Source organism: Anomaloglossus baeobatrachus, chromosome 10 (assembly GCF_048569485.1).
Source record: "Anomaloglossus baeobatrachus isolate aAnoBae1 chromosome 10, aAnoBae1.hap1, whole genome shotgun sequence".
Classification (NCBI taxonomy): Eukaryota; Metazoa; Chordata; class Amphibia; order Anura; family Aromobatidae; genus Anomaloglossus; species Anomaloglossus baeobatrachus.
The window spans coordinates 76,642,178-76,661,303 of record NC_134362.1 but is presented as its reverse complement, the minus strand read 5'-3'; the positions used below and the strand labels follow the sequence as shown (position 1 = coordinate 76,661,303).

General features: G+C 53.9%; 1 protein-coding gene across 7 annotated transcripts in view; it reads right to left on the bottom strand.

Moving 5' to 3' along the window:
* PPP6R3 (protein phosphatase 6 regulatory subunit 3) overlaps positions 1 to 19,126 on the bottom strand; it is a 243,426-nt gene that overhangs the window by 110,580 nt on the left and 113,720 nt on the right. The gene's annotated exons all lie outside the window — the stretch shown is intronic.

The window sequence follows — 19,126 nt, the reverse complement described above, 5'->3', positions numbered from 1 at the left end:
GAATACTTAGAGGGCTGGTTACCTAGGCAAGGAGCATATGGCTCTGAAGCGTGAGATTTTTGGATCTGGCGTCTTCAGTACTCCTGTACTTCTCCTCCCATGCTGCAGAGGCAGCGTTCTCTGCAGATACACTGGGAGAGAGCACAATTCAGTCCAGTAGTGCAATGCAGCCATTAGTCTGGACCATCAATATTTAGAAGAGCATTAACCCGGCAAGTAGGAAGGAGGGGGGTGGGGGTGTCTAGGAGAAATACACTCTTGAAGATACATGTTGAGAATACACCTTTAATCTTTTGGCTGATTCTGGTCTATATTGACTACACCAAAATTATATTCCGATGCGCACAGAACTATCAGTAATAAACTCTTCCGTGTCCATGGAGTCTCACTAATCTTGGTGACACATTTCTTCATACAGGTTACTGTGCTGCTGAGAGCAATGGTTTTTATATAAGCTTACATTGGCCAAATATTGAGAAACAAGCGTTTTTGTTAAGAAAGCATGTTCACTGTCAGGTAGTGCGAATACTGCCTTAACGTATTAAAAAGAATGGCTTATATCAATCCATCAACTTTTTTTCTGCTAATATATATAACATTTTAGCATTGTTTGGAATAAAAGGATATACCGTATTTTTCGGATTATAAAACGCACTTTTCCTGTCCAAAATTTGGGAGGAAGATAAGGGGTGTGTCTTATAATCCGAATGTAGCTTACAGTGCTGCAGCAGCTGTGCTGGGGCTACAAAACAATGGCGCCCGGAGTCTGCACATTCACAGATGGAGCTCTCGGCTCAAGATCTCATTTGCGCACCCACCTAGAAGCGGAAAATGGCGCCTGGACGTGGCACGTGGGCAAATGAGATCTCGGTTTGTCATTGAGCCAATAGCTCAATCTGCACAATTTCTTTGAAGCCCACACCGCCAACAGTTTGGCGACATCCGCCGCACTATCACCCTGCTCCGCCATCGCCCCTGCCTCCTGTGATCCGGCTCCACCAAGGTAAGACACCGCCGAATAAGATGGACTTTTTTTTTTTCCCCTCTAATTTTGGGGTGAGTCTTATAAATCAAAAAATATGGTAACTTGTAAGCCTCAATAAACGCAACTGAAATTTTTTTTTATATGGAAGAGTTACCGTATTTTTCGGACTATAAGAAGCACCTGACCATAAGACGCACCCTGGTTTTAGAGGAGGAAAATAAGAAAGAAGGGAATTTTGTTTACTTACCGTAAATTCCTTTTCTTCTAGCTCCTATTGGGAGACCCAGACAATTGGGTGTATAGCTTCTGCCTCCGGAGGCCACACAAAGTATTACACTTTAAAAAGTGTAACCCCTCCCCTCTGCCTATACACCCTCCCGTGGACCACAGGCTCCTCAGTTTTGGTGCAAAAGCAGGAAGGAGGAACTTATAAATTGGTCTAGGGTAAATTCAATCCGAAGGATGCTCGGACAACTGAAGACCATAACCCAAAAGAACAACCAGCCCAAAGGGCACAGGGTTGCGTGCTGGGTCTCCCAATAGGAGCTAGAAGAAAAGGAATTTACGGTAAGTAAACAAAATTCCCTTCTTTGTCGCTCCATTGGGAGACCCAGACAATTGGGACGTCCAAGAGCAGTCCCTGGGTGGGTAAAAGAATACCTCAATAAGAAGAGCCGAAAACGGCACCCTCTTACAGGTGGACAACCGCCGTCTGAAGGACTCGCCTACCTAGACTGGCGTCTGCCAAAGCATAGGTATGCACTTGATAGTGCTTCGTGAAAGTGTGCAGACTAGACCACGTAGCTGCCTGACACACCTGCTGAACCGTTGCCGCAATGCCCAGGACGCACCTACAGCTCTGGTAGAATGGCCTTTCAGCCTTGAAGGAAGCGGAAGGCCCGAAGAACGGTAGGCCTCGAGAATCGGTTCCTTGATCCACCGAGCAAAGGTCGACTTGGAGGCCTGAGAGTCTATACGCTGGCCAGCGACAAGGACAAAAAGCGCATCTGAACGGCGCAGGGGCGCCGTGCGAGACACGTAGAACCGGAGTGCTCTCACTAGATCCAAAGAGTGCAAAACCTTTTCACACTGGTGAATTGGATTAGGGCAACAGGAAGGCAAGGAGATATCCTGATTTAAGGTGGTATCTCCTTTTCATCTAGAGAGAAATTCCGGGCAGGACGAAGAACCACCTTATCCTGGTGGAAAACCAGGAAGGGAGCCTTGCTTGACAGCGCTGCAAGCTCAGACACTCTCTGAAGAGATGTGACTGTCACCAGGAAGGCCACCTTCTGCGAAAGACGGGAGAGAGAGACATCCCGCAGCAGCTCAAAAGGCGGCTTTTGAAGAGCCGTCAGGACTCTGCTAAGATCCCAGGGTTCCAACGGACGTTTGTAAGGTGGGACCATGTGGCAGACCCCCTGCAGGAACGTGCGGACGCCTGGCTAGACGCTTTTGAAAGAAAAACACGGAGAGCGTGGATACTTGGCCCTAGAGAGAGAGCCGAGGGACAAACCCTTGTCCATTCCAAATTGTAGGAATGAAAGGAATGTGGGTAAGGCAAACGGCCATGGAGGAAAGCAGTTATCAGCGCACCAGGATAGAAAGACTTGCCAAGACCTGTAATAGATCTTGGCGGACGTTGGCTTCCTGGCTTGTCTCGTGGTGGCAATGACATCCTGAGATAACCCTGAAGACTCTAGGAGTCAGGGACCAATGGCCACCTAGTCAAGTTGAGGGCCACAGAATTCAGATGGAAAAAACGGGCCTTGTGACAGCAAGTCTGGGCGGTCTGGAAGTGCCCACGGTTGACCCACCGTGAGATGCCACAGATCCGGATACCACGATAGTCTCGGCCAGTCTGGAGCGACGAGAATGGAGCGACGGCAGTCGGTCCTGATCCTGCGTAGTACCCTGGGCAGCATCGCCAGAGGGGGAAACACATAAGGCAGTCGAAACTGCGACCAATCCTGGACTAAAGCGTCCGCTGCCAGAGGTCTGTGATCCTGAGACCGTGCCATGAAGGCCGGGACCTTGAGAGATCGACGTCCTGCGTTCCTCAGGGGCGATGGATCTCTCGAAGCACTTCTGGGTGCAGAGTCCATTCCCCCGCGTCCATGCCCTGATTACTGAAAAAATCTGCTTCCCATTTTTCTACGCCCGGGATGTGAACTGCGGAGATGGTGGAGCCTGTGGTTTCCACCCACTGCAGAATCCGCCGGACTTCCTGGAAGGCTTGACGACTGCGAGTGCCGCCTTGGTTCGCGAACGGCACTGCCTCCATAGCTGCAACCATCTTCCCCAGGAAGTGCATGAGGCGCCTTAAGGGGTGTGACTGACTCCGAAGAAGTGATTGCACCCCCGCCTGCAGAGAAAGCCGTTTGTCCCCGGAGAGTCGCCAGAGAGACGTGTTGACACGCCACCTGAGAAGGGGCCCAGAGGTTCTCAAGAAACGAGCCGCAGGACGAGAACTGAACTCTATCCTGTAACCATGAGACAGAATGTCTCTCCCCCATCGGTCTTGAACTTGTGGCCACCAGGCGCCGCCAAAGCGGGAGAGCCTGCCACCGACCTGGGATGCGGCTAGGGTAGGCCGAGAGCCATGAGGAGGCCGTTTTGGAGGCAGTGCCCCCTGCGGCCTATTGGGGTCGTGACGTGGGCCGCAACGCATATGAGTTCCTCTGGCCTTTCTCCGGCCTGTTGGACGAAGAAGAATGTGGCTTGGCGGAGGGACGAAAGGACCGAAACCTCGATTGGATTTTTCTTTGCTGAGGTCTCTTAGGTTTGGACTGGGGTAAGGAGGAGACCTTTCCCTTGGATTCCTTAATAATATCATCCAATCGTTCGCCAAATAAACGGTCGCCAGAAAAAGGCGAACCAGTTAAGAACCTTTTTGAAGCAGAGTCTGGTTCCCATTCGCGCAGCCACATGGCCCTGCGAACTGCCACGGAGTTAGCATATGCTACAGCCGTGCGGCTAGAGGAGTCCAGGACGGCGTTCATGGCGCAGGACGAAAAGGCTGATGCCCGAGAGTCAAAGACGGAACATGCGGAGCAAAATTCCATGTGACAGCATTAAACTCCTTCAGACAAGCCTAGATTGCTTGGAGAGCCCACACGGCTGCAAAGGCCGGGGCAAAAGACGTGCCCGTGGCCTCATAGATGGACTTTACCAAGAGCTCTATCTGTCTGTCAGTGGCATCCTTCAGGGATGAGCCATTTGCAACAGACACAACGGACCTAGCAGCCAATTTGGAGACTGGAGGATCCATCTTGGGAGAATGAGCCCAACTCTTAACGACTTCAGATGGAAAGAGGTAACGCGTGTCAGTGTGACGTTTAACCCAACGCTTGTCCGGGACCGCTCCGGGTTTCTGGACAGCATCCCTGAAGTTAGAGTGATCAAAAAACGTATTGTGTACGTTTGGGGAACCGAAACTGGTGTTTCTCTTGCTGAGAAGCCGACTCCTCACAGGAGGAGGCGGAGGAGAGCAAACCAGCACCTGGATGATGGACGAGATAAGATCATTTACTAAGGCGTCCCCCTCAGGAGTATCAAGGTTAAGGGTGAAGTCAGGGCCAGAGCCCTGAGCACCCCCGTCCGCCTAGTCTTCTTGAGAGTCCTCAAGCTGGGATCCCTAGCAGCGTGAGGAAGTCGGGGAAGAGTCCCAGCGAGACCGCTTAGCCGGTCTTGGACTGCGGTCCGGGCAGGAGTCCTCCGCCTGAGAACTAGGGCTCAACCTGGGAGCGCGCTGTGGCGCTAACCAAGTGGGGCCTGGATGAGACAAGCTAACAGGGCCAGGGCCTGTGAAAGGTCCGGTCTGGACTGCAATGCCTCAAGGAGCTTAGAAGACCATTTGATCATATGAAAATGACTGAGGGCCAACACCGGTGACTCTGTCCCTGCAGCCTGCTCAGGGGGAGCAGGGGGGTCTACATGAGCCGAGGGGCCCACCAGTGCCCGAGGCTCCGGCTGAGCAAGCGAGGCAGGAGTCGAGCATTGCTCACAGTGAGGGTAGGTGGATCCCGCAGGTAACATAACCCCACAAGAGGTACAGACCGCGAGAAAAACCTGTGCCTGTTGTCTCCTAGGAGAGTGACCACTGAAGGTAAATGTGAACAAAGGTTATACAGTCTGTCCGAACAGAAATGAAGGGAATTTTGTTTACTTACCGTAAATTCCTTTTCTTCTAGCTCCAATTGGGAGACCCAGACAGGCTATGCCTCCGGAGGCCGCACAAAGTATTACACTAAAAGTGTAAAGCCCCTCCCCTTCTGCCTATACACCCCCCGTGCTCCCACGGGCTCCTCAGTTTTGGTGCAAAAGCAAGAAGGAGGAAAAAAATTATAAACTGGTTTAAAGTAAATTCAATCCGAAGGAATATCGGAGAACTGAAACCATTCAACATGAACAACATGTGTACACAAAAAAACAGGGGCGGGTGCTGGGTCTCCCAATTGGAGCTAGAAGAAAAGGAATTTACGGTAAGTAAACAAAATTCCCTTCTTCTTTGTCGCTCCATTGGGAGACCCAGACAATTGGGACGTCCAAAAGCAGTCCCTGGGTGGGTAAATAATACCTCATAATAGAGCCGTAACGGCTCCGTCCTACAGGTGGGCAACCGCCGCCTGAAGGACTCGCCTACCTAGGCTGGCATCCGCCGAAGCATAGGTATGCACCTGATAGTGTTTCGTGAAAGTGTGCAGGCTCGACCAGGTAGCCGCCTGACACACCTGCTGAGCCGTAGCCTGGTGCCTCAAAGCCCAGGACGCACCCACGGCTCTGGTAGAATGGGCCTTCAGCCCTGAGGGAACCGGAAGCCCAGCAGAACGGTAAGCTTCGAGAATTGGTTCCTTGATCCACCGAGCCAGGGTTGATTTGGAAGCCTGTGACCCTTTACGCTGGCCAGCGACAAGGACAAAGAGTGCATCCGAGCGGCGCAGGGGCGCCGTACGAGAAATGTAGAATCTGAGTGCTCTCACCAGATCTAACAAGTGCAAATCCTTTTCACATTGGTGAACTGGATGAGAACAAAAAGAGGGTAAGGAGATATCCTGATTGAGATGAAAGGGGGATACCACCTTAGGTAGAAATTCCGGAACCGGACGCAGAACCACCTTGTCCTGGTGAAACACCAGGAAAGGGGCTTTGCATGACAATGCTGCTAGCTCAGACACTCTCCGAAGTGAAGTGACTGCTACTAGGAAAACCACTTTCTGCGAAAGGCGTGCGAGAGAAATATCCCTCATTGGCTCGAACGGTGGTTTCTGAAGAACCATCAGCACCCTGTTCAGATCCCAGGGTTCCAACGGACGTTTGTAAGGAGGTACGATGTGACAAACCCCCTGCAGGAACGTGCGTACCTGTGGAAGTCTGGCCAAGCGCTTCTGAAAAAACACAGAGAGCGCAGAGACTTGTCCCTTAAGGGAGCCAAGCGACAAACCCTTTTCCAATCCGGACTGAAGAAAGGACAGAAAAGTGGGCAAGGCAAATGGCCAGGGAGAAAAACCCTGATCAGAGCACCATGACAGGAATATTTTCCACGTCCTGTGGTAGATCTTGGCGGACGTTGGTTTCCTAGCCTGTCTCATAGTGGCAATGACCTCTTGAGATAATCCTGAAGACGCTAAGATCCAGGACTCAATGGCCACACAGTCAGGTTGAAGGCCGCAGAATTCAGATGGAAAAACGGCCCTTGAGACAGCAAGTCTGGTCGGTCTGGTAGTGCCCACGGTTGGCCGACCGTGAGATGCCACAGATCCGGGTACCACGACCTCCTCGGCCAGTCTGGAGCGACGAGGATGGCGCGGCGGCAGTCGGCCCTGATCTTGCGTAACACTCTGGGCAACAGTGCCAGCGGAGGAAACACATAAGGGAGTTGAAACTGCGACCAATCCTGAACTAAGGCGTCTGCCGCCAGAGCTCTGTGATCGTGAGAACGTGCCATGAATGCCGTGACCTTGTTGTTGTGCCGGGACGCCATTAGGTCGACGTCCGGCATCCCCCAGCGGCAACATATCTCCTGAAACACGTCCGGGTGAAGGGACCATTCCCCTGCGTCCATGCCCTGGCGACTGAGAAAGTCTGCTTCCCAGTTTTCCACGCCCGGGATGTGAACTGCGGAGATGGTGGAGGCCGTGGCTTCCACCCACATCAAAATCCGCCGGACTTCCTGGAAGGCTTGCCGACTGCGTGTTCCTCCTTGGTGGTTGATGTAAGCCACCGCTGTGGAGTTGTCCGACTGAATTCGGATCTGCTTGCCTTCCAGCCACTGCTGGAACGCTTTTAGGGCTAGATACACTGCCCTGATCTCCAGAACATTGATCTGAAGTGAGGACTCTTGCTGAGTCCACGTACCCTGAGCCCTGTGGTGGAGAAAAACTGCTCCCCACCCTGACAGACTCGCGTCCGTCGTGACCACCGCCCAGGATGGGGGTAGGAAGGATTTCCCCTTCGATAATGAAGTGGGATGAAGCCACCACCGAAGGGAAGCTTTGGTTGCCTGAGAGAGGGAGACGTTCCTGTCGAGGGACGTCGGCTTCCTGTACCATTTGCGTAGGATGTCCCATTGAAAAGGACGCAGGTGAAACTGCGCGAAAGGGACTGACTCCATTGCTGCCACCATCTTCCCCAGGAAGTGCATGAGGCGCCTCAAGGGGTGTGACTGACCTTGAAGGAGAGATTGCACCCCCGTCTGTAGTGAACGCTGCTTGTTCAGCGGAAGCTTCACTATCGCTGAGAGGGTATGAAACTCCATGCCAAGATATGTCAGCGATTGGGCCGGTGTCAGATTTGACTTTGGAAAATTGATGATCCACCCGAAACTCTGGAGAGTCTCCAGAGTAGCGGGGAGGCTGTGCTGGCATGCCTCTTGAGAGGGAGCCTTGACCAGCAGATCGTCTAAGTAAGGGATCACCGAGTGACCCTGAGAGTGGAGGACCGCAACTACTGCAGCCATGACCTTGGTGAAAACCCGTGGGGCTGTCGCCAGGCCGAACGGCAGTGCCACGAACTGAAGGTGTTCGTCTCCTATGGCGAAGCGCAGGAAGCGCTGATGCTCTGGAGCAATCGGTACGTGGAGATAAGCATCCTTGATATCGATCGATGCAAGGAAATCTCCTTGGGACATTGAGGCGATGACGGAGCGGAGGGATTCCATCCGGAACCGCCTGGCCTTTACGTGTTTGTTGAGCAGTTTTAGGTCCAGGACAGGACGGAAAGACCCGTCCTTCTTTGGAACCACAAACAGGTTGGAGTAAAAACCGTGACCCTGTTGCTGAAGAGGAACAGGGACCACCACTCCTTCTGTCTTCAGAGTGCCCAGCGCCTGCAGAAGAGCATCGGCTCGCTCGGGAGGCGGAGATGTTCTGAAAAATCGAGTCGGAGGACGAGAGCTGAACTCTATCCTGTAACCGTGAGACAGAATGTCTCTCACCCAACAGTCTTTTACCTGTGGCAGCCAAATGTCGGAAAAGCGGGAGAGCCTGCCACCGACCGAGGATGCGGTGTGAGGAGGCCGTAAGTCATGAGGAAGCCGCCTTGGTAGCGGCACCTCCGGCGGTCTTTTTAGGGCGTGACTTAGACCGCCATGGATCGGAGTTCCTCTGATCCTTCTGAGGCCTTTTGTACGAGGAGAATTGGGACCTGCCCGCACCCCGAAAGGACCGAAACCTCGACTGTCCCCTCCTCTGTTGGGGTAATTTTGGTTTGGCCTGGGGTAAGGATGTTTCCTTTCCCTTGGATTGTTTGATGATTTCATCCAGCCTCTCACCAAACAAACGGTCGCCAGAAAATGGCAAACCGGTTAAGCACTTTTTGGAAGCCGAATCTGCCTTCCATTCCCGTAGCCACAAGGCCCTGCGTATTGCCACCGAATTGTCGGCTGCAACCGCCGTACGGCTCGCAGAGTCCAGGACAGCATTAATAGCGTAGGACGCAAATGCCGACGTTTGAGAAGTTATGGACGCCACTTGCGGCGCAGACGTACGTGTGAGTGCGTCAATTTGCGCTTGACCCGCTGCAATAGCTTGGAGTGCCCATACGGCTGCGAATGCTGGAGCAAAAGACGCGCCGATAGCTTCATAGATGGATTTCAACCAGAGCTCCATCTGTCTGTCAGTGGCATCCTTGAGCGAAGCCCCATCTTCAACTGCAACTATGGATCTAGCCGCCAGTCTGGAGATTGGAGGATCCACCTTGGGACACTGAGTCCAGCCCTTGACCACATCAGGGGGGGAAGGGATAACGTGTATCCTTAAGGCGCTTGGAAAAACGCTTATCTGGACAAACTCGGTGTTTCTGGACTGCCTCTCTGAAATCGGAGTGATCCAGAAACATACTCGTTGTACGCTTGGGGAACCTGAAACGGAATTTCTCCTGCTGAGAGGCTGACTCCTCCACTGGAGGAGCCGAGGGAGAAATATCCAACATTTGATGTATGGACGCGATAAGATCATTCACTATGGCGTCACCATCAGGAGTATCAAGGTTGAGAGCGGCCTCAGGATCAGAATCCTGATCAGCTACCTCCGCTTCATCATACAGAGAGTCCTCCCTCTGAGACCCTGAACAATGTGATGAGGTCGAGGGGATTTCCCAGCGAGCTCGCTTAGGCGGTCTGGGGCTGCGGTCCGTGTCAGAGACCTCACCCTGGGATCTATGAGACACCCCGGGGGAACATTGTTGTTCCAACTGAGGGGAACCAGGGGGCAATGATTCCACAGTGCCCATGGTCTGAGATACCGGTCTGGACTGCAAGGCTTCTAGAATCTTAGCCATAGTCTCAGAAAGTCTGTCAGTAAAAACTGCAAACTCCGTCCCTGTCACCTGGACAGTGTTAGCTGGTGGTTCCCCCTGGGCCCCCCTTAGCAGAGGCTCCGGCTGAGCAAGTGCCACAGGGGCCGAGCAGTGCACACAATGAGGGTCAGTGGAACCTGCCGGTAGCGAGGTCGTACATGCGGCGCAGGCAGCATAGTAAACCTGTGTTTTGGCACCCCTGCTTCTTGTGGGCGCCATGCTGTTGTCTCCCCTGAGCAACACAATAGGGTATATAGCCAGAAATCAACCGTGCACCATACAGTGTAAAGTATAGCCTATAAACCTATAATCTATAATTACACTTCTGCACAAGTGGGGCCAGCACCTCAGGTGCTGCTTACCGCCCGCTTAAAGCGGTTGTGTGGCCACCAGAATCCCTGCCTGGGTCCCCCAGAGCTTGTCTCCCCTCTGCAGCGTCAGAGGAGCTGACAGGAATGGCTGCCGGCGTCCTGAGGAGAGGAGGGAGCCGTGGGCGTGACCCAGAAAGTGCGGGAACTGGTGCCCCACTGTGCACAGTGAGGGGGGTGGAGTATGCAAAGCATGCTCCAGCCCTCAGTGCTGCCGTCCTGTACAGCGTCCCGCCCTTCCCCTGACTGGCAGGGCTGGGAGCGAGAAGAAACAGAGACTAGGCCGCAAAAGCCGGGGACTCGAGTTATAAGCGCGGCCGCCGTATAAGCGCGGTCAGCGCGGAAGTCCCCGGCGCACTAACAGTCCCAGCCGCGCCGCAGTGATAACAATGGCAGCGGCGGTCAGCGCGGTAGTCCCCATACACTAACACACTCAGCGACGCTGCAGTGTGTAATGGCACAAACGCGGTCAGCACCGCGGTCCCCGGTGCACTAGCACACCCAGCAATGCTGGAGTGTTTCTGTGCGCGGTCCCCACGGGGACACAGAGTACCTCAAAGTAGCAGGGCCATGTCCCTGAACGATACTCGGCTCCTATCCAGCAGAGTCCTCAGGAGCTGTGGATGGAGCACGGTCTCAGTGCCTGGAGAGCGATTAGGATCCCACTTCACCCAGAGCCCTAAGGGGGATGGGGAAGGAAAACAGCATGTGGGCTCCAGCCTCCGTACCCGCAATGGATACCTCAACCTTAACAACACCGCCGACAAGAGTGGGGTGAGAAGGGAGCATGCTGGGGGCCCTGTTAAGGGCCCTCTTTTCTTCCATCCGACATAGTCAGCAGCTGCTGCTGACTAAGCTGTGGAGCTATGCGTGCATGTCTGCCTCCTTCGCACAAAGCAAAAAACTGAGGAGCCCGTGGGAGCACGGGGGGTGTATAGGCAGAAGGGGAGGGGCTTTACACTTTTAGTGTAATACTTTGTGCGGCCTCCGGAGGCATAGCCTATACACCCAATTGTCTGGGTCTCCCAATGGAGCGACAAAGAAATATATAATATATACATATGTATAATATATACATATGTATCCGGCACCCTAGGGGGACCAGCACCGGGTGCTGTGTTCACCCTGAGCTCCCCTGAGAAGCACCCACCGGCAGAATGCCAGAAAATGGCCGCCGGAGCTCTCAGGGGAGGAGTGGGGCCGAGGGCGGCGCCAGCAAAGAGCGGGAGTCTGGGTTCCCCACAGTGGTCAGTGAGGGGGGAGGAAGACATGCAGGATGTTCCAGCCCTCACATCCGACGTCATGTCGGTAATCCCGCCCTTACCCCTGACAGGCAGGCCCGGGGGCGGGATTTTCGCGACTAGGCCGCGGTGAAGCCGAGGACTAAATTTGAGGCCGCGCCCGACAAGCAGGCCCGGTCGGCGCGGAAGTCCACCTGCCTCCTCAGTTCTACAACTACCGCGGCTTCCGGGAAGAAGGTGCGCTCCCTGTACAGTCCCCAATGGGGACACAGAGTACCTTTAAGTAGCAGGGCCCGGTCCGTGGGGTTGAAGAGGCTCCGGTCCGGCAGGTTCCACCAGGGGCTGCGGATGGAGCACGGTCCCAGCAAATGGATGACCGCTCAGGTCCCACTTCTCCCAGCCGCATAAGGGATGGTGAAGGAGACGGCCTGTGGCTCCAGCCTCCGTACCCGCAATGGGTACCGTCTGGGGTCCCCACAGTGGCCAGTGAGGGGGGAGGAAGACATGCAGGATGCTCCAGCCGTCACATCCGACATCATGTCGGTAATCCCGCCCTTACCCCTGACAGGCAGGCCCAGGATTTTCGCGACTAGGCTGCGGTGAAGCCGGGGACTAAATTTGAGGCCGCGCCCAACAAGCAGGCCCGGTCGGCGCGGAAGTCCACCTGCCTCCTCAGTTTTACGACTACCGCGGCTTCCGGGAAGAAGGTGCGCTCCCTGTACAGTCCCCAATGGGGACACAGAGTACCTTTAAGTAGCAGAGCCCGGTCCCTGGGGTTGAAAAGGCTCCGGTCCGGCAGGTTCCACCAGGGGCTGCGGATGGAGCACGGTCCCAGTAAATGGATGACCGCTCAGGATCCCACTTCTCCCAGAGCCGCATAAGGGATGGTGAAGGAGACGGCATGTGGCTCCAGCCTTTGTACCCGCAATGGGTACCTCAACCTTAACAACACCGACGACATAGTGGGGTGAGAAGGGAGCATGCCGGGGACCCCGTGGGGGTCCTCTTTTCTTCCAACCGACAACTAAGTTATGAGAATGCATGAGTGGATGTGTGCCTCCTTCCACACAAAGCATAAAACTGAGGAGCCCGTGGTCCACGGGAGGGTGTATAGGCAGAGGGGAGGGGTTACACTTTTTAAAGTGTAATACTTTGTGTGGCCTCCGGAGGCAGAAGCTATACACCCAATTGTCTGGGTCTCCCAATGGAGCGACAAAGAAATAAAATTTTACCCAAAAAATGTGGTCATGACACACTGTTATGGGGCGAGGATCTGCTGCTGACACTTATGGGATTAATGTCCCCTAATTCTCTACTAAGGTACCCCATTCTGGTAACGATCCTGCTTCCTTGTATATGATCCTGCTCATATGCCCTATCCTGCTCATATACCCCCATCCATCCATCCTGCTATATACCCAATCCTGCTATATACCCCTATTCTGGTATATGGCCTGTATCCTGTGGCAGAGAAAAAAAAATAAATGTTTATCCTCACCTTTCCTCACTACATGCAGCAAGGATCATCTTCCTCTGTCTCAGCTGCAGCGCTGCCGAGTGGAGCAGTCACCGTGTGTGGAGCCGTCCCCTGCAGCATCGCGATGTCTTCCTGTCTGTCCCGGTCAGCTGATCTGTGTGGACGCTAGCGGCGCGCACAGCGATGACGTCATCGCTGTGCTCCCCGCTCTACACAGATCAGCTGACCGGGACAGACAGGAAGACAGGGGACGGCTCCACACACGGTGACGGGTGAGTACACTGATTCACTGCACCCCGCGCTGATGATGATGCTCAGGGTCAGTGAATACAGCTGCACATGATCACTCCAGGCTGTAGTTGCCAGGGGTGATCATGCGGGCAGGCTGTTTAATATGCGCGCATTCCCCGCCCACCTGTCAGCGCTTACTTCAGTGCTGAGAGATGATGGGCGGGAGGATGGGCATGCATATTAAATGAGCGGGTCCACGTGGTCACGGCAGGCTGCTATAGTAGCCTGCTCGTGCCCCCGATGACTTGCTCCACCACAGCACCCTCATTCCCCGCAGCCACATTCAGACCATAAGACGCACCCCCACTTTCCCCTAACATTTTGGGGGGGAAAAGTGCGTCTTATGATCCGTATTGCGTCTTATGATCCGAAAAATACGGTACTTAGTATTGTACTAGGTTGTATTACTTGCCATAAGATGGTGAACATAGCGCACTACCCAGTAATTATATAAAGATGTACTGCTAAGGCTCAGTTCACACTTCCGTTTTGCATCAGTCACAATTAGTTTTTTTGTTTTCAGTTTTACCGGCGGCCGGCTTTTGTGAATGATCAGCTGACCGTTCACAGCAGCCGGCCGATCAGCTGACCGTTCACAGCAGCCGGCCGATCAGCTGACCGTTCACAGCAGCCGGCCGATCAGCTGACCGTTCACAGCAGCCGGCCGATCAGCTGACCGTTCACAGCAGCCGGCCGATCAGCTGACCGTTCACAGCAGCCGGCCGATCAGCTGACCGTTCACAGCAGCCGGCCGATCAGCTGACCGTTCACAGCAGCCGGCCGATCAGCTGACCGTTCACAGCAGCCGGCCGATCAGCTGACCGTTCACAGCAGCCGGCCGATCAGCTGACCGTTCACAGCAGCCGGCCGATCAGCTGACCGTTCACAGCAGCCGGCCGATCAGCTGACCGTTCACAGCAGCCGGCCGATCAGCTGACCGTTCACAGCAGCCGGCCGATCAGCTGACCGTTCACAGCAGCCGGCCGATCAGCTGACCGTTCACAGCAGCCGGCCGATCAGCTGACCGTTCACAGCAGCCGGCCGATCAGCTGACCGTTCACAGCAGCCGGCCGATCAGCTGACCGTTCCGGCCACTGGAACTGGAATTGAATTTAAAGTCGATCATGGTTTTTTACTGTGGGCATGCTGACAGTAAAAAAACGATCCGCCGCACACAAAAACCGTTAGATTCAGCATTGCTCCCGTCTGATGGTCAGTCACTAAACGCGGCGGATGCAACGCAGGGCCATCAGTCACAATCCGTTGCTAATAGAAGTCTATGGGGGAAAAGAAGGGAATTTTGTTTACTTAACGTAAATTCCTTTTCTTCTAGCTCCAATTGGGAGACCCAGACAATTGGGTGTATAGCTTATGCCTCCGGAGGCCACACAAAGTATTACACTAAAAGTGTAAAGCCCCTCCCCTTCTGCCTATACACCCCCCGTGCATCACGGGCTCCTCAGTTTTGGTGCAAAAGCAAGAAGGAGGAAAAAATTATAAATTGGTTTAAAGTAAATTCAATCCGAAGGAATATCGGAGAACTGAAACCATTCAACATGAACAACATGTGTACCCAAAGAACAACAGCCCGAAGGGAACAGGGGCGGGTGCTGGGTCTCCCAATTGGAGCTAGAAGAAAAGGAATTTACGGTAAGTAAACAAAATTCCCTTCTTCTTTGTCGCTCCATTGGGAGACCCAGACAATTGGGACGTCCAAAAGCAGTCCCTGGGTGGGTAAATAATACCTCATAATAGAGCCGTAAACGGCTCCGTCCTACAGGTGGGCAACCGCCGCCTGAAGGACTCGCCTACCTAGGCTGGCATCTGCCGAAGCATAGGTGTGCACCTGATAGTGTTTCGTGAAAGTGTGCAGGCTCGACCAGGTAGCCGCCTGACACACCTGCTGAGCCGTAGCCTGGTGCCGCAAGGCCCAGGACGCCCCCACGGCCCTGGTAGAATGGGCCTTTAGCCCTGAGGCAACCGGAAGCCCCGAGGAACGATAAGCTTCGAGAATTGGTTCCTTGATCCACCGAGCCAGGGTTGATTTGGAAGCTTGTGACCCTTTACGCTGGCCAGCGACAAGGACAAAGAGTGCATCCGAGCGGCGCCGTACGAGAAATGTAGAATCTGAGTGCTCTCATCAGATCTAACAAGTGCAAATCCTTTTCACATTGGTGAACTGGATGAGGACAAAAAGAGGGTAAGGAGATATCCTGATTGAGATGAAAGGGGGATACCACCTTAGGGAGAAATTCCGGAACCGGACGCAGAACCACCTTGTCCTGGTGAAACACCAGGAAAGGGGCTTTGCACGACAACGCTGCCAGCTCAGACACTCTCTGAAGTGAAGTGACTGCTACTAGGAAGACCACTTTCTGCGAAAGGCGTGAGAGAGAAATATCCCTCATTGGCTCGAACGGTGGTTTCTGAAGAGCCATCAGCACCCTGTTCAGATCCCAGGGTTCTAACGGACGCTTGTAAGGAGGGACGATGTGACAAACCCCCTGCAGGAACGTGCGTACCTGTGGAAGTCTGGCTAGGCGCCTCTGAAAAAACACAGAGAGCGCAGAGACTTGTCCCTTAAGAGAGCCGAGCGACAAACCCTTTTCCAATCCGGATTGAAGGAAGGACAGAAAAGTGGGCAAGGCAAATGGCCAGGGGGAAAACCCCTGAGTAGAGCACCACGACAGGAATATCTTCCACGTCCTGTGGTAGATCTTGGCGGACGTTGGTTTCCTAGCCTGTCTCATAGTGGCAATGACCTCTTGAGATAATCCTGAAGACGCTAGGATCCAGGACTCAATGGCCACACAGTCAGGTTGAGGGCCGCAGAATTCAGATGGAAAAACGGCCCTTGAGACAGCAAGTCTGGTCGGTCTGGTAGTGCCCACGGTTGGCCGACCGTGAGATGCCACAGATCCGGGTACCACGACCTCCTCGGCCTGTCTGGAGCGACGAGGATGGCGCGGCGGCAGTCGGCCCTGATCTTGCGTAACACTCTGGGCAACAGTGCCAGAGGAGGAAACACATAAGGGAGTTGAAACTGCGACCAATCCTGAACTAAGGCGTCTGCCGCCAGAGCTCTGATCTTGAGACCGTGCCATGAATGTCGGGACCTTGTTGTTGTGCCGGGACGCCATTAGGTCGACGTCCGGCATGCCCCAGTGGCAACAGATCTCCTGAAACACGTCCGGGTGAAGGGACCATTCCCCTGCGTCCATGCCCTGGCGACTGAGAAAGTCTGCTTCCCAGTTTTCTACGCCCGGGATGTGAACTGCGGATATGGTGGAGGCTGTGGCTTCCACCCACAGTAGAATCCGCCGGACTTCCTGGAAGGCTTGCCGACTGCGTGTCCCGCCTTGGTGGTTGATGTATGCCACCGCTGTGGAGTTGTCCGACTGAATTCGGATCTGTTTGCCTTCCAGCCACGGCTGGAACGCCTTTAGGGCAAGATACACTGCCCTTATCTCCAGAACATTGATCTGAAGGGAGGACTGTCTGAGTCCAAGTACCCTGAGTCCTGTGGTGGAGAAAGACCGCTCCCCACCCTGAGAGGCTCGCGTCCGTCGTGACCACCGCCCAGGATGGGGGCAGGAAGGATTTCCCCTTCGACAGAGAAGTGGGGAGAAGCCACCACTGAAGGGAAGCCTTGGCTGCCCGCGAAAGGGAGACGTTCCTGTCGAGGGACGTCGACTTCCTGTCCCATTTGCGGAGAATGTCCCATTGAAGTGGGCGCAGATGAAACTGCGCAAAAGGAACTGCCTCCATTGCTACCATCTTCCCTAGGAAGTGCATGAGGCGCCTCAGGGGGTGTGACTGGCCTTGAAGGAGAGATTGCACCCCTGTCTGTAGTGAACGCTGTTTGTTCAGCGGAAGCTTCACTATCGCTGAGAGAGTATGAAACTCCATGCCAAGATATGTCAGTGATTGGGCCGGTGTCAGATTTGACTTTGGAAAATTGATGATCCACCCGAAACTCTGGAGAGTCTCCAGAGCAATGTTCAGGCTGTGTTGGCATGCCCCTTGAGAGGGTGCCTTGACAAGCAGATCGTCTAAGGCTAAGTTCACACTTCAGTTGTTTTGCATCAGTCACAATCCGTAGCCTTGAGGAATTACGGATTCCTGCAAAATATTTTGCAGGAATCCAGTATTTCCCCATAAACTTCTATTAGTGACGGATTGCGACTGATGACCCTGCGTTGCATCCGCTGCGTCGCGGTCCGTCGTTTTTGACTGACCGCCGAGCGGGGAGCAACGCAGAATGTAACGTTTTTCGGGCCGTTAAAATTAACGCGCCGCGCAGGAATCCGTCGCCATCCGCCACACTTGCAATGTATGTCTATGGTGCTGGATTCCGTCGTAATCCGTCTTACGACGGAATCCAGCGCTGGATTCCGCCATGCTCTACTGAGCATGCCCAGCATGTTTGGCACGCCCACTGGGCTGTCCCAAACACAAACGGATCATGACTGATCCGTCAAAAAACGGATGCACAGCGGATGTAACGGACGCAACTGATCAGTTTTTTCACAGGATTCCTGTGAAAGGAATCCTGTGAAAAACACATCAGTTGCATCAGTTGACATCTAAAAAACAACTGATCCGTTGCTGACGGACCTGACGGATTGAAAACAACTAAACTTAGCCTAAGTAAGGGATCACCGAGTGTCCCTGAGAGTGTAGGATTGCCACCACTGTTGCCATAACCTTGGTGAAGACCCGTGGGGCTGTCGCCAGGCCAAAAGGCAGTGCCACGAACTGAAGGTGTTCGTCCCCTATGGCGAAACGCAGGAAGCGCTGATGCTCTGGTGCAATCGGTACGTGGAGATAAGCATCTTTGATGTCGATTGATGCCAGGAAATCTCCTTGGGACATTGAGGCGATGACGGAGCGGAGCGATTCCATCCGGAACCGCCTGGTTTTCACATGCTTGTTGAGCAGTTTTAGGTCCAGAACAGGAAGGAAGGATCCGTCCTTTTTTGGCACCACGAACAAGTTGGAGTAAAAACCGTGACCCCGTTGCTGAAGAGGAACAGGGATCACCACTCTTTCCGCCTTTAGAGTGCACACCGCCTGCAGAAGAGCATCGGCTCTCTCGGGGGGCGGAGATGTTCTGAAGAAACGAGTCGGAGGACGAGAGCTGAACTCTATCCTGTAACCTTGAGATAGAATGTCTCTCACCCATCTGTCTTTTACCTGTGGCAGCCAAGCGTCGCAAAAGCGGGAGAGCCTGCCACCAACCGAGGATGCGGTTTGAGGAGGCCGAAAGTCATGAGGAGGCCGCTTTGGGAGCGGTTCCTCCGGCGGTCTTTTTAGGACGTGACTTAGACCGTCATGAATCTGAGTTCCTCTGATCCTTCTGAGGCCTTTTGGACGAGGAGAATTGAGATCTGCCCGCGGACCGAAAGGACCGAAACCTCGATTGTACCTTCCGTGGTTGAGGTCTGTTTGGTTTGGACTGGGGTAAGGATGAGTCCTTTCCCTTGGATTGTTTAATGATTTCATCCAATCGCTCACCAAACAAGCGGTCGCCAGACAATGGCAAACCGGTTAAGAACTTTTTGGAAGCAGAGTCTGCCTTCCATTCACGTAGCCACATGGCCCTGCGGACTACCACCGAATTGGCGGAAGCTACCGCCGTACGGCTCGCAGAGTCCAGGATAGCATTAATGGCGTAGGACGCAAACGCCGACGCCTGAGAGGTTAAGGACACCACTTGCGGGGCAGATGTACGTGTGACTGTATTAATCTGCGCCTGACAAGCGGAGATAGCTTGGAGTGCCCATACGGCTGTGAATGCTGGAGCAAAAGACGCGCCGATAGCTTCATAGATGGATTTCAACCATAGTTCCATCTGTCTGTCAGTGGCATCTTTGAGCGAAGCCCCATCTTCCACTGCAACTATGGATCTAGCCGCCAGTCTGGAGATTGGAGGATCCACCTTAGGACACTGAGTCCAGCCCTTGAC